The sequence below is a fragment of the Euphorbia lathyris genome, chromosome 6 (genome assembly GCF_963576675.1).
Source record: "Euphorbia lathyris chromosome 6, ddEupLath1.1, whole genome shotgun sequence".
Taxonomy (NCBI): Eukaryota; Viridiplantae; Streptophyta; class Magnoliopsida; order Malpighiales; family Euphorbiaceae; genus Euphorbia; species Euphorbia lathyris.
The window spans coordinates 86,658,352-86,669,702 of NC_088915.1; the positions used below are offsets into that span (position 1 = coordinate 86,658,352).

General features: G+C 34.6%; 1 non-coding gene across 1 annotated transcript; it reads left to right on the forward strand.

The window, feature by feature from the left end:
* The first annotated feature begins 11,029 nt into the window (after window positions 1-11,029).
* On the forward strand, window positions 11,030-11,136 carry LOC136234558 (small nucleolar RNA R71). Its single transcript, XR_010691428.1, has one exon. It is a non-coding gene; the product is annotated as a small nucleolar RNA R71 (small nucleolar RNA).
* Window positions 11,137-11,351: the final 215 nt, after the last annotated feature.

Genomic DNA, 11,351 nt, shown 5'->3' on the forward strand with positions numbered 1-11,351 from the left:
AGATATCGAACCCATATGGAACGCTTTTTAACTAAAACTTTATTTAATTCGGTTTAATCACGTGTTTAGGTTTAATAAAAGAAATACGTTTAGTTGATGGAATAGGTTTTGGTAAATTAGGATTAGATAGAAAGATTATATCGAGTTTAGAGAACAATTCCGTTTGGAATTTTGATTACAAAACAGATACTTCCGTAATCGGAATGAAATAGATCTTATTTTCATAAAGCAAAGTAAACAACTTTAACTTTGTGAGATTATGGACATGTAACAATATAATAATTTACTCAATTAAATGGCTTTGAACCATAGAAATCCCTCTAGCGTAGAGACGATTCCTACCTTAATCAAACTAGTGTTTTACTTCTGATAAGCCGCGATCAGCGATCATGTCATCCATAAAAACTAAATTTGTTAAGTGTTCAACAAAGTTCTTATAAGAATAAGATGGAATAGAACGTTTTAATAAAAACACCAATATATCATTTTGAAAATCATTTTGTCAGAACAATATCAAAATAACAACAGTAAGAATATATTGAATAAATAAGTATATCATTGATTGAAATGTGAATTTTCATAAGTTAACAGAGAAGTAGAAACTTGGATAGCATTGTAACGAAGACTTTGAGATCCGGGTCGTCAATCTTTCTCTCAAACTTCGTAGGCTCGTCAAACCATATGCGCTTCAGCCGTCAATTCTTCTCGCTGGATCTTTGGAATAGAGACTGGTCCCGTCCACTATCAGAATGAAAACTAAACTAATACTGTGTTTATAACTAATCTAAATACAATTCGTGTACAACACGATTGCTTACAGAAATGAAATCTAACTTTCTGATTCTTTCCTGAATCAGAAACTCAACATAACAACTTTCTTCTCTAATTTCTCTAACTTTTCCAACTTAACCAACCTTGATTTCTGAAATGGATCACTTATTTATAGTTGGTGAAGGGTTGTAAATGACGGATCGTGTCTGCTGGTGAAGGGTTGCTTTTATCCGAACGAACAGACGCGTTTTTCTAAATTAAACATGTGTTTTGTGTGCAGGAAGACTTGCTGTCGCGACTAAGATTCTGAAAATCTCAGTCGCGACAGGGGGTATAGGGGCGAGCTTGAATACGTTGTTTTCCCCCAGTCTGGCCTCCGTAAGTCGCGACTGAGATTTTAAGAATCTCAGTCGCGACAGAGAGTTTTCCTCCCTGGCGTTCGACTGTTTTTCGTCCTCCTCGAGCGTTCTTCTGGCTGATATGCATTCTCGGTACGTTTTTAAGGTTTTTCCTCCATTTTAGCTCCGTTTTCGCTCCTATTTGGATTTTACCAAATATTTAGGTACCTTGCATCAAAGAAGTAAATAAAGACGTAAAAGTATTCCAAATGAATATAATTAGCATGATTTTAATGTAAATTTAACGTATTTATATATGATATTTTAGGTATATTTTGGGCTTAACAAACTCCCACACTTAAGCTTTTGCTAGTCCCGAGCAAAAATTTCACTGAATTTATTCTTTAATCAATCTCTTTATAAATAGAATATATACCCATATATTCCTCTTTGAATTAGTTAAACCGAAAGATAAACTTTTCATGGTAAATTTATACGCAATGTATCAAACTAGCTAATAAAAGAGATATATTACTCGTCTTGTATTTCAATTTTTATATTGAAGTATTCAGGACGGTGTAAGCACGCATGTTTTCGAATCTTTCGTCTCAAGGCATTTCTAAGCACAAAATTTCCTTTCCCAAACCTAAACTATTACAAATATGGATTTAAGGACTTAGGTTTAATATATTTGCTTAGTTACGCCCAAGATAAGGGTGGTCTCGATCGTAACTTTATACGCATTTTATTTGCTTTCGTATTCGTTTAAGAGGTACCGACCATGCCATGGGTGGACGCAATCGTTACTTAAAACTGTAAACACGTTTAATTTTTGCTTTAATTTTTTAACGTTCCTTTCATACCTCGACCGTGATAAGGGTGGTCGCAATCGTGGCCAAAAGTAAACGATACTTAATTTTCTTCCCTTTCATACCTCGATTGTGATAAGGTTGGTCTCAATCGTGGCCAAAAGTTAAGAATACGACTACTTGATTTAATATGAAAATAAAATTGGGAAAGAAAAATAGCACATTCATCCTATATTGACTTGAAATTCAACATGTATTATGGCTAAAGTTTCCTTAAAAACTTCAATTGGTTTTTAATGTAAGACGAAAAATAATATCGAGCTAAAAAGCTAAAATTGTTAGTTTGATTTATGCCTATAAACCTAATTGAAAATTGAAAATAAGATTTATATTTATCATGAATTCATGATATAAAATAGAGATTTGAAACTAAAGAAATTTTACTTATATATATTTACTCGAGACGTTTTTGATAAAATCGTATCGGAGATTTGTAAAAATATTTGTAAAAATATAGCCCGTATAGAAATATTTATTTCTATCAATAATGATAACCTTAAAATATGCTTAACATTATTTTGAAAGTTAAAATGTTTGAAAACATATGAAATATTTTTGCTTTAACAAAAATTTATCCTTTATGAAAAATTTCTATTATTTGTGAAAAAGTGTTGCAAGAGAAAAAGTGTTGCAAAAATGTTGCATTTGTTTTTGAAAAATTGTTGCATATTATACTTTACTTAAAATTGAATAACAACATGCATTTAAAAATATATAGCATTCATTCTCATTCGTTGCATTCATTCGTACTTAAAAATGGATATGAAATACCTCCTCCCACACTTAATTTGGACCATGTCCTCATTGGTGCAAAAAGCGATAAAACACGAAAAATAGTACGAAATAAACCATACGAATTAGAAATGAAAAATAGAATACCATAACATTCAAACATTAATAATAAAGAGAATTGTACCAAACATAAGTAAAAATATAGTACCAAACCGAATAAAACATAATAATAATAACGAAAATGAGTTAAAGAGAAAAACGATAAAACCTATCAAGGTGATGGTGGTGGAGAAGGCGTAGTCTCAACTCCTTGACGTCGGAAGAAAGAGAGCATCCGGCGACGAGTAGACTTGTGCTCACGACTTAACGTAGTGATCCTTGAACTCATTTCGGCATTATTGGCAACGACTTCATCAAACTGTAAATTCATGTGTGTCAAAACACGTTACCATCCAACTTGTTCTTCTTCATTCGGTTCCACATTTGCTTGCTCGGTGGCATTAACATCAACATTCTCCTCTTCTTCTTCTTCTTCATCAAATTCCTCTTCATCCTCCTCATTATCATCTTGGGCACCTAAACCTTGAGAACCCGAGGCTTCACTACTCATCGTAGCAAAAACACGTCTCGTGCGATCCGCATAAGATATAAAGGCGGGTGGTCCCAACTTCTTCAATAAATTGGCCCTTTGAAGTGCCGTGAGATCCAATGAAGGTAAACCAATATGAGACATATTTTTGATAATCCGCTAATTCACCTCGAGCGCCCAAAACAATGCCGGTAATCAAATTACCCATAGGCACTTGCTAATTGCGGGACTTGGAAGCTCGAACTAAATTAGTAAATATCATCTCAATACTATCAATTGTCAAACCCTTAAAAATAGCATCCAACACAACCAAATCACGAACTTGCACTTTTGAACTTTCAACCCGACCAAATAAGGAGAATGATAAAAACTTGTGAAAGAAGAATACACAATCATCCTTAATTAGCTTACTAGATGTATTCTTTGGACTAAAAACATCTAAACCGGTTAAAGTATTCCAAACCGAGTGTGAATCAAAAGGCTTTGGCTTTGAATAAAAATTTCGAGTAGGAAAACCAAACCAACGGTTCATGGCCGCATAATTAACATCATAACGAACTCCATCACTCCGAAAAGAGATAACTCCTTTCTTCTTGTCATAGGTTAGAGTAACCAAAAACTCAATAATATGCGTTTTAAGACTAGGAAAACGCATACTATCAAATCGTTTCCAACCAAGAACGGTAAGAAATTCATCAATACGCTCGGTAAAAGAAAGTGTATTTACCGTATCGGTGTCAAGAAAAGGCATATCCACGAACTCTACGAGGACATTAGAAAACCGGCGATATTTGCGTCCTTCGGCTTCCGACGTGATATCGAATGGTGCGTCATATTGAACCCGTAATCTATTGATCTCGGTGGCCTTGGCTTTGTTTGCAACGGTCTTTTATCTAGGCATATTGATTTGTTTGTGAAATTTGTGTGAATGAGATGAAAATATGAAAAGATGAAAGGAAGAATAAAAGATAATGGTGGTGAATTGGGGAAGAAGATGAAAAAATTTATGGGGAAGATGAGTGAATCTTGTTATTGGGAAGAGAAAAGATGATTGATTGGTGTAAAAATAGGTGATATATATATAGGTGTAAGTAATAGGTATTGATTAGGATAGTTGAATAGGGTAGTAAATAGAGTAGGAATAGGAAAAGAGGGTGAAATTTCGCCCAATCCCGCACCTACATGTCGCATGTCGCGACTGAGATTTTCAAAATCTCAGTCGCGACAGAGAGAAGGGAAGGGGCGAATTTTTGCTGAAAAAATTTTCCTCTGCTGTCTCAACTGAGAATTCGAAATCTCAACTGAGATTTTGAAAAATCTGGGTAAAAGTGGGACTGTTTTTGATGATTTTAACACTTCAAAACCAATTCCTCCGTGAAGTAAGTGACATTAATGTAAATATTAATCCCTGAAACTGAGATAAACAAAACTAAAACATTAAATTAAAGGAAACCCAAAGGTTGTTCCTTAAGAAAAAAAGAAATAAACTAAAGAATTAATGCACTTTTATTTATCATTTGTAAACAATACCATAATATACATCTACATAGAAACATTATAAAAACATAATTTACAATCAAGCACTCATATATATATATTAAAAACAACAAACAGAAACACATAAAATATATATATCCCTAACTAAATGACAGACGACGTGCATTAGCCCTTTTAATCTTCGTTTGAACGAAGACTTGCCTCTCTGGTGCAGAAAGGAATGTTGGACCAGAACGGAAAACTCGTTTAACAAGTCCCTCGTTCTCCAAGAACTCGTAGTCTAAAATCGGGTATGGTTCTGTATCAGTCCAAGGAACAGAAATGGTTCCCTTGGCTCCTAAAATTATTCTACATATGATGTTGGCGAACCCAATCTTCCGTTTCTTCGAACGGGAAGCAGCAACTAACCCCTCCATCAAAATCTTTGAGGAGTTAACTGAGTTGTCTTGGAAAATGTCGCCCAACACATAAAGATCAGTATCTTTCACAACATTGCTATTGACTCGACCAAAAAGGCTGTGACAGAGGAACTTATGCAGATACAGCATGGAATTAGAATTAATGGATTTGTTGAAGGCAAGACGTGGATTGAATCGCCTAAATCCTGTTAGCATCCTCAATATGTCTCTAGAAGTCATATCCCTTCCAGGATGGTGTTGAGTTGTGTCTCGGGGTGGAAATCCAAACCAATTGTGAAGTTCTGGATAGCCAAAAGTAAATACCTTCCCCTCACAATGAAAACTGAGACAAACACGTCTCTTGTTGACGAACCTAACTGTGGAGAAAAATTCCAGAACCCAATTTCCAATAATAGGAAATTTCATAGAAACAAATTTGGACCAACCCAAATTAGTCAGATAGCGATCAATGTCTTCGCTTATCCCGAGTTCCTCGTTCAGAAACTCGTCCAGATACATCATGCCAAAGAACTGAGCATATCTGAATTGCATAAAACGTTTTCCCTCGTCATGGTTATAAATGGGAAACCATGCTCCATATCTATCGGAGATATCAACTTTCTCCTTTCGAGAAGAATTTTGTTTTTGAATGTTCTTCAAAGACTTAGTCATGTTTGTGATAGAAAAGAAAAATGAAGTCTGTAGGATTTGAGAACTTGAGAAAGAAATTTAGAAAGATGAAGTAAAATGCAAGAAGTCTGATCCTACAGGAATATATAAGAACTATAAGTGAAAGGTTATGTCTGTTAGAAAGAAATAGGTGTCAAAGTGATACCTCTTCGATTTAACTGACAGAAAATTTTGAAGAAAGAAGACTGTAATCACTTACAGTTATTTCAAATGTAAAAAGACAGAAAATTTCTCAACTGAGATTTCCAAATCCTGGAACATAGAAAATCTCAACTAAGATTTCTGCATATATAATTTCTCAATAACACTTAACACTTCATGAAAATTTCATAACATGACTAAATTAAAATTTTAATGTGAATAAAACTCATTTGTACTTAATGATAAATATATAAAAATAAAAATTAAAGTAAATAAATTAAAAAGAAAACAATAAATTAAAAAGAAAAAGAATGAAAAGAAGAAAAGCTATAAATTAAAAACATAAAAATCAAAGAAATTAATTTTTATAAAATTTATCCACGGGTTCAATTGCTTGAATAGGAGCTCCGTCGAAATAAATTTTGCAACGATTACCATTGACCTTAAATCGGTCGCCATTAGACTTTTCTAGCTCCAATGTTCCGTAATCAAATGTTTGAACAACCAAAAATGGTCCAGCCCATCTAGATTTTAGCTTACCTAGAAATAATTTTAATCTAGAATTAAAAAGTAAGACCTTATCTCCAACATTAAAGTTTTTAATTTTGATTTTGGCATCATGCCACTTTTTAATTTTCTCCTTATAAATACTCGCATTTTCGTAGGACAAATAGCGTAATTCATCCAACTCGTTTAAGTCAAACAAACGCTTTTTCCCTGCGCTCTGCAAATCATAATTAAGGGTTTTTATAGCCCAATATGCTTTATGTTCTAATTCAACCGGCAAATGACAAGCTTTACCATAGACTAATCTATAAGGTGTCATCCCGATAGGTGTTTTAAATGCAGTACGGTATGCCCATAGTGCATCGTCAAGTTTATGTGCCCAGTCTCTTCTAGAAGACGAAACTGTTTTCTCAAGTATCCATTTGAGTTCTCTATTTGAAATTTCTGCTTGACCATTCGTTTGAGGATGGTACGGTGTAGAGATACGATGGTGTACTCTATATTTTTTCATAAGTGACTCAAAAGCTCTATTTACGAAATGGGTACCACCGTCGCTTACCATAACTCTAGGAACTCCAAATCGACAGAATATTGAATTTAAAAACTTAACAACTACTTTAGAATCATTTGTCGGGGTTGCAATTGCTTCAACCCACTTTGAAACATAATCTACAGCTACTAATATATAATTTTTGCCAAAAGAAAGAGGAAAAGGACCCATGAAATTAATTCCCCATACGTCGAAGATTTCAACTTCCAATATGTTCTTAAGAGGCATCTCATCTCTCCTTCCTATATTCCCCGTTCTTTGACATTTATCACAGCGGAGAATAAATGAACGGACATCTTTAAACAGAGTAGGCCAAAAGAATCCGCATTCAAGTATTCTAGCTGCTGTTTTGCTTACGCTATTATGACCTCCGTAAGCGCTAGCATGACATTCTATCATTATAGACTCATGTTCAAACTCATTAACACATCTCCTAAATATTCCATCGCCGCATGTTTTGAACAAGAATGGATCTTCCAAAAAATATTTCTTAACTTCTGAAAAGAATTTCTTCTTTTGCTGGTAAGTCAATCCATCTGGCACAACATGTGCAGCTAAGTAATTGGCTATATCCGCATACCATGGAGTTATGACACTTTGTAATTGCATGAGATGTTCATCGGGGAAATCATCTCGAATGCCTGATGTTTCACTAATGGGACCGTTTTCATCCTCAAGTCTTGACAGATGATCGGCGACCAGGTTTTCAACTCCCTTTTTGTCTTTAATCTCAATGTCAAATTCTTGCAATAGTAAAACCCATCTTATAAGATGTGGTTTTGTATCTTTCTTAGCAAATAAATATCGTAAAGCTGCATGATCAGTATAAATAATAACTTTAGATCCTAACAAATAAGATCGGAACTTATCACATGCAAAAACTACTGCTAACATTTCTTTTTCAGTTGTGGTGTAATTTAGCTGTGCACCGGACAAAGTGTGACTCGCATAGTATATAACATGAAGTTTCTTATCCTTCCTTTGACCTAATACACATCCTACAGCTAAGTCACTCGCATCACACATAATTTCGAAAGGTAGATTCCAATCGGGTTTTGATATTATTGGTGTACTGACTAAAGCCGTTTTCAAAGTATTGAAAGCTTGTAAACAATATTTGTTAAAATCAAAAGTTGAATCCTTCATAAGCAAATTAGTAAGTGGTTTTGGAAATTACAGAAAAGTTCTTTATAAACCGTCTGTAAAAACCTGCATGACCTAAAAATGATCTTACTCCCTTAACAGTGGTTGGTGGGGGTAATTTTTCTATAACCGAAGTCTTTGCTCTGTCCACTTCTAAACCTTTTTCAGAAATTTTATGACCTAAAACAATTCCTTCATCTACCATGAAATGACATTTTTCCCAATTTAAAACTAAATTCGTTTCCTCACATCTAGACAATACTTTATCTAAGTTCTGTAAACATGCATTGAAAGAATCTCCATAAACTGAAAAATCATCCATGAAAACTTCCATTATGTCTTCAATGAAGTCATTAAATATTGCTGTCATACATCGTTGAAAAGTTGCTGGTGCATTACATAGACCAAAAGGCATTCTCCTATATGCAAATGTTCCATAAGGACATGTGAAGGTTGTTTTGTCTTGGTCATCCGGGTAAATGTAAATTTGAAAGAATCCGGAATAACCGTCTAGAAAACAGTAAAATGCATGACCGGCTATCCTTTCGATCATTTGATCAATGAAAGGTAGAGGAAAATGATCTTTCCTGGTTGCTTTGTTTAGGTTCCTATAGTCTATACAAACCCTCCAACCGGTGGTGGTTCGTGTAGGTATAAGTTCACCTTTATCATTTCTTACAACAGTTATGCCTCCCTTTTTAGGTACACAATGGATTGGACTAACCCATTCACTATCCGAGATCGGATAAATGATTCCATTGTCTAAAAGTTTAGTAATCTCATTTTTGACTACTTCCTTCATGTTCGGATTTAAGCGTCTTTTCCTATCCGCTTTAGGTGGCTTATCTTCTTCTAAATGAATTCTATGCATTACTATACTAGGATTAATTCCTTTTAAGTCTGAAATTTACCATCCCATACTTCCTATCCTATTTCTAACAACATGCTTCAATTTTTCTTCTTGATCGCTTGTTAATTTGTTAGAAATAATTATAGGTAGAGAATCGCCTTCGCCTAAGAAAGCGTACCTCAAATGACTGGGTAACTCTTTAAGTTCTAATTTAGGGGGTGTTACAATCGAAGGCGGAACTGGTCCATCTTCTCTAATCAATGGCTCTGGGTCCTTATAATCTAATTCCTCGTCTACTATAGGTTCAATTATTTCTTCACTTTGAATTACATCATTGACACATTCCTCGACTAAATCAAGTTTCATACAAGCGAATTCCTCCATAGGGTATTTCATCGCTTTGTTCATGTTAAACTCGACCTTATCTTCTCCTATCCTTAAAACTACCTTCCCTTCCGACACATCTACTAGAGCGTGTCCCGTGTTCATAAACGGTCTGCCAAAAATTAAAGGACAATTTACATCATATGCAAAGTCTAAGATAACAAAATCGGTAGGAAAAATAAATTTATCGACTTTGACTAAAACATCTTCAATTATACCATACGGCCTTTTAGTGGTTTGATCCGCTAATTGCAAAACCATATTGGTACGTTTGATATCTTCTTCTAAACCTAACTTGTTAAAAATAGACAATGGCATTAAGTTTATACTTGCTCCTAAATCACAAAGACAACTTGGGAATTCAATATCTCCCAATTTACACGGAATAGTAAAACATCCGGGATCTTTGAGTTTAATGGGCAAATTACTTGATACTATTGAACTACAGTCTTCAGTTAACGAAATGGATGAAATTCCTTCCCAACTAATTTTCTTTGAAATCAAATCCTTTAAAAACTTACCATAGTTAGGAATTTGTGTTATTGCATCCATAAATGTCAAATTGATATGCAAATTTTTAAGTTTATCCAAAAACGTTAGAAGTTGTTTATCATAGTCCTTATTTCGGACTTTGTGCGGAAAAGGTGGTTTGGGTACAAAAGTTTTAGTACCTGTGTCATATGGTGAAATATTTGTGTTTAAGATATCTTCTTTGGACTTCGGTAAATCAGTTCCTTGTAATGTTGCATCTTTGGGAATTTCAGGCCCTTGATAATTTTTTCCTGAACGAAGAGTAATAGCCTTCACCTGCTCTTTCGGATTTTCTTCCGTATGGCTGGGAAGACTTCCCTCTTTTCGGGATGGAATTGATTTAGCAAGTTGACCAATTTGAATCTCCAAATTATGGATGCTAGATGAGTGGTTTTTAATAAGCTGATCGAATTTATTTTCGATCCGTTTAAAACCATCATCATGATTACTTATTTTTCCACTGATAGCATCTATAAACTTGTCGATTTTAGAAGATAAAGTGCTAATCGTATCTCTTGACTGATTTTGATAATTAGTGGTACAATTTTGATTAGCACTAATATTATTGTTACTGTTATCTTTCCAATTAAAATTAGGATGATTCCTCCATCCAGAATTATAAGTATTAGAATAAGGATTATTAGTTTGGTTTTGCCCTTGGACAAAATTTACCTGTTCTATCTCACTCATATTTTCGTAATCCACATCCGTTTGGATTGGATTACCATTGGTATCGCGTGGTGCCATAAATTTGTCAATTTTATGCGATAAAGCAGAAAATTGGGCTTGTAGCATCGCGACTGGATCAAGTTCAACTATACCTTTAACTGACGATGAGGTTGAGGATGATGGTTTTGCCACCGGCATATGTCCATGTTCCGCGGGCCACATACTGCTGTTGATTGCCATTTCCTCCAAAAGTTCTCTCGCTTGGGCTGATGTTTTCTTCATAAATAGCCCTCCCGACATAGCATCTAATGAACCCCTAGTTGTAGGATTCAGTCCATTGTAAAATGTTTGCATTAAAAGTTCAGCGGGTAATTGGTGGTGTGGGCATAAACGTTGAAGTTCTTTAAAACGTTCCCAAGTTTCATAAAGGGTCTCATTATCATTTTGAGAAAAAGATGTTAACTCCTTTATGACTCTTGCGGTTTTTTCTAAAGGAAAATATTTAGATAAAAACGCTTGGGCTAATTGTTCCCAAGTGGCAAAAGTTGCGGCTGGCGTAGAAGTTAACCATTCTTTGGCTCTATCCTTCAAAGTGAAAGGAAAGAGGCGAAGTTTGATTGCTTCTGCAGTCACATCTGGAATTTTAAATGTGTCACAAATTTCTAGGAAATTTGTTAAATGAGTGTTAGGAT